The sequence below is a fragment of the Gossypium hirsutum genome, chromosome D03 (assembly GCF_007990345.1).
Source record: "Gossypium hirsutum isolate 1008001.06 chromosome D03, Gossypium_hirsutum_v2.1, whole genome shotgun sequence".
NCBI classification, from domain to species: Eukaryota; Viridiplantae; Streptophyta; class Magnoliopsida; order Malvales; family Malvaceae; genus Gossypium; species Gossypium hirsutum.
Window position 1 is genome coordinate 8,905,032 of NC_053439.1, and position 5,204 is coordinate 8,910,235.

Below are 5,204 nucleotides of genomic sequence, written 5' to 3' on the forward strand. Positions count from 1 at the left end.
GATACAGGTTAGTGGTGTTACATAATTCCACACCAAACCAACATTTCATAGCATGCATTTATATTTGTCATTCCAACTGCCATCATTTAAGTACATAAATACAAAAATAAAAACCATTATAACTCCACAGATACATGATAACATAACAATTATTTCATCACCCAAAATAGCATATTTACAAGCCAAACATAATGGCTATTTCATCAAACAAAAATACCTATACATGCCATTATAACCATGACTTAAAATCATCAAAATCCACCGATATAGCCGATGGATAGTGTGATAAATCTTCGACAAGCTTTCAACCCGAACGAGCTTTCGATTATCTAAAAACAACATGGAAAAAAACACAGAGTAAGCATATAATGCTTAGTAAGTTCGTAAATCATAAATAATGCTTACTATTTATATACGCTTAAAAGTAAGTATGAAATAACCAACATAGCTTGGCACAAGCCTAAGCATTAACAACAACTCAAGTTAGTGATAAACACATAACTTAGCCAATTCATCACATAATAATATAGATTTCATGCTTTCTCGCTTTCAGCAACACACTTTCAGATTATATTATCTGCACATTGTTTAAACAAAAGCGGATCCTCCCAAAGATAATACCAAGTAGATCCTCCCAAAGATAATACCGATTATCATGAAGGAATTTTTTCCTTTTTTGGTATGTCATTTCTCGAGGAATTATTCCACATGCAAGATAATTGGCAAAATCAACAAACCAGGGTATTTCATGAATTTGATTTAAATAATTGTTCATCTGGGAAATTCTCGTTGATAGGCACATATGACTGAGTTGCCTCATCTTGCTCCAACCTCGACAGATGATCAGCTATTTTATTTTCGACACATTTTCTGTCTTGGATCTCAAGGTCAAATTCTTAGAGTAAAAGTATCCAATGAATTAGCCTTGGTTTTGTATCTTTCTTTATGAGCAAGTATTTAATGACCGCATGGTCAGTAAATACTGTAACTTTGGTACCTATAAGATATGAGAAGAATTTGTCAAAAGCAAAAACTATAGCGAAGAGTTCCTTTTCGGTTACCGTATAATTGCGTTGGGCTCCCGTCAAAGTTCTACTTGCATAGTAAATAGGGTGAAACACTTTATTTCTTCTTTGACCCATCACAGCTACAACGACATAGTCACTTGCACCGCACATCAACTCAAAAGGTGAGTTCCAATCAGGTGTAACGATTATTGGGGCTGAGATTAACCACTTCTTTAGATCTTCAAAAGCTTCCAAACATGCTTTGTTGAAATCAAACACTGTATCTTTCCCTATCAACAAACACAATGGTTTAGAAATTTTCGAGAAATCTTTGATAAACCTTCGATAAAAATCGGCATGGACTAAGAAACTTCTGATTCCTTTCACATTCATTGGGGTTGGTAATCTTTCAATTACATCCACCTTTGCTTTATCGACTTCAATTCCTTTTTTTGAGATCTTATGACCTTAGACAATCCCTTCCTTGACCATAAAATGACATTTTTCCCAATTAAGGACAAGATTCGTCTCTGCGTATCTCTTCAGTACCTTAGCCAAATTACTCAAACATATATCATAAGTGTTACAAAAAATAGAAAAATCATCCATGAAAACCTCAACAAAATTTTCAACCATATTAGTAAATATTGCCATCATGCATCGTTGAAAAGTTACAGGTGCATTGCATAAACCAAAAGGAATTCGCCTAAAAGAAAACGTACCGTATGGACAAGTAAATGTTGTTTTATGTTGGTCCCCCGGGGCTACAACTATTTGGTTATATCCTGAATATTCATCTAAAAAATAATAGAATTCATTACCTGTCAGTCGATCTAACATTTGATCCATAAAAGGCAACAGAAAATGGTCCTTCCGAGTGGCACACACTGTAATCAATACAGATTGTCCAACCGATAACAATTCTTGTTGGAACTAACTCGTTACGCTCATTTTCAGCAATCGTGGTTCCACCTTTCTTTGGCACACACTGCACCGGACTTACCCACGGACTATCTGAAATAGGACAGATGATTCTTGCATCTAACGATTTGATCACTTTCTTTCTCACAACTTCTTTCATAATAGGATTGAGACTCCTTTGCCCATCAATTCGAGCTCTTTCACCTTATTCTAAAATGATTTTATGCATGCAAAAAGAAGGGCTTATACCTCAAATATTAGTTATGGTCCAACCAATTACTTTCTTAAATTTCTTTAGGACAACAATTATTTGTTGCTCTTGATTTTTCGTCAGTTCCGCTGAAATAATCATAGGCAAAGTAGAATAATTATCTAAATAAAAGTATTTCAAATGGGAAAGAAGTACCTTTAGTTCAATTTTAGGTTGTTCTTCAATTGACAACTTGGGTTGCACAAATTCTCTGACTTCCAACTCCAACGGTTCAAACCGTGTGTATTGAATAAAATTTCCTGGATTGGCTTCCATCAAAGCCATGTTTTCTTCACCTTCTTTATCCTCCAAAGGGTCAAGATCTAAGGCTTTTTCTAATGGATCTTCTTCAAAATTGCTTTCCATAGAAACCAAGGTTTCTATCTCTTCCATAACTAAACACTCCTCTGCCGGATCGAGAAATTTCATCGCTTTAAGAATGTCAATGGTTATCTAATCGTTTTGAACTCGTATGGTGAGTTCTTCTTTCTGCGCATCAATTAACGTTCTTCTCGTGGCTAAGAAAGGTCTCCCAAAGATGATCGACACTTCCTTGTCTACTTCAAAATCTATGACAATGAAATCAGCAAGAAAAATAAATTTATCGACTCTTACCAAAACATCATCGATCTTTCCTTCGGGATATGCTAAAGATCAATTCACTAGCTGAAGCATCATAGTTGTAGATCTTACTTCAACTATCCCTAACATCTTGAAAATAGACTTAGGCATCAAGTTAATACTCGCTCCTAATTCACACAAAGCTTTACCATAGTAAGATTCACCAATGTTACAGGGTATAGTAAAGCTTCCTGGATCTTTCAATTTCAATGGTAGTTTTTTTGTAGGAACGCACTGCACTCCTTTGTCAAGGAAACAGTCTCATCTCACTCAGTCGTTTCTTCTTGGACAGTATATCCTTCATAAACTTCACATAATTCGGCATTTGTTCTAAAGCCTCTACCAAAGGAATATTGATGTGTAACTGCTTCAGAACATCCAAAAACTTCTTGAATTGCACCTCCTGTTTCTGCTTGTGTTGCTGTAATCTTTGCGGATATGGAAGGGGATGGAACTTTCGGTAGAACAGGACAACTTTTCTGAGTAGGTAAATCTGCATTCAAAGAAGATGTTAAAATATCTGAATTCACTAAGTCAGGGTTTACCTTGTCAGACTTTGCTGATTCTAATTCCTTTGGCATAGGAACTTCAACAGCTGGTTGATTCTTCTCAATGGACTTATCTTCGACATCAATCAATCGGGGTGCTAGAATTTTACCACTTCACAATGCCACTGCCTTGATATGTTCTTTACCAAATTTTTCAGTGTTGCTGCTTGGCTTTGGATCAAAGCATCATTCTTTGCCATGTACGCTTTCAAAAAGTTCTCCAAACTGTTTGATGCCTTAAATTGAGGTGGTTTTAGAGCTTGCTGATTAAACCCTTGAGATTGGTCGGGTCTTTGTTGTAATAAGTTGTTGTTCGATCCATTTCCTTGGTTGCTCCAAGAAAAGTTAGGATGATTACACCATGAAGGATTGTAGAAGTTGGACTGGGGGTTCTTTTTCACTCTTATTTTGATATTGGTTCCCCACATAGTACACTAAATCGGGATTTGATGGACAATTCTCAAAAGAATGACCTTTCCCACAGTACATACATGAAACTACTTCAAATGGACTTGGTTGCTGAGCTGCAGAATTATTAATACTATTAGCGGTTAACTATTTTAACATAGAGGAAATAGACGATACCTGAGTTGATAATGAATTGAGGGGGTCAACTTCATGAACTTCGGCTACACGTCTTCCTGAAGTTGTTTGATTTGTTGGCCATTGATAGTTTTTACTCGCGATCCTCTCAATGATCTCATAAGCCTAATTATAATACTTAGACAAAATGGCACCATTCGCAGAAGCATCTACCATCAATCTTGTATGTGCATTGAGACCATTATAGAATGTCTCCAACTGGATGCAGTGAGGAATCCCATGATGAGGACACTTACGAAGTAACTCCTTGAATCACTCCCAAGCCTCATACGAAGACTCTTCATCCAATTGTTGGAAAGTTATGATCTCGTTCCTCAACTTAGCATTTTTGCTAGGTGGGAAATACTTAACCAAAAATCTCTCTGCTAATTCTTGCCATGTAGATATGGAACTTGGTGGCAATGAATTGAGTCATGCTCGTGCTCGATCTCGCAACGAGTACGAAAATAACTTCAACTTCAGTGCGTCTTCAGTCACACCGGCTATCTTGAATGAATCACTCACCTCTATAAACAATCGAATGTGGAGATGTGGATCTTCTGTGGGCATACCACTAAATTGGCCTACCGTTTGTAGCATTTGAAATATAACTGGTTTCAATTCAAACTGGGTTGCCTTAATATCTCATCTTCTAATTCCTGGCTTTAACTCACTGAAAAGTGGCACGGCATATTGTCTGATGCATCAATCCCTATCATCGGCAATGAGGATAGGATTTCGTACATGATTGGCTTCATTACATTTGTTTTGATTCTGATTCCCAAGGTCCATCTCGATTTGTCTTTAAGCTGTTCGTTCACATCTTCTTTGTCTAAAAGTTCGCTCAATTTCAGCGTCTACATGAAGTAAATCGATAATTCAATCTATGCTCATAAACACCTGAAAAGAAAATCACAAAAACTAAAAAGAATAAGTTAGTGATGCTAGAAATAAATCAAATTGAAAATAAATAATTTCACGAAAAAAAATGACTATGGCAACAGTTGACAATCCCCGACAAAAACTTGTAACGCGTAGGTTTGTTGAAATGTATACAGTCGTTATCAAGTAATAAGTAAGTATCGAGTTATCATCTCCACATGGATTGTATTTGTGCTAAGTCACTTAATTTGTAAAATTATATTAACAATTTGGTAAATAAAAACACAATATAGTTGAGAAGTGGTGATTAAAATATATTAAACTAAATGCAATGATATCTAATGCAAATTATCCTAAGTAAGCAAACTATATGAATGAAATAGATTTTAGTAA

General features: G+C 35.8%; 1 non-coding gene across 1 annotated transcript; it reads left to right on the forward strand.

Annotated features, from left to right (window-relative positions):
- The first annotated feature begins 4,164 nt into the window (after positions 1-4,164).
- LOC121215684 (small nucleolar RNA R71) lies at positions 4,165-4,271 on the forward strand. Its single transcript, XR_005911660.1, has one exon. It is a non-coding gene; the product is annotated as a small nucleolar RNA R71 (small nucleolar RNA).
- Positions 4,272-5,204: the final 933 nt, after the last annotated feature.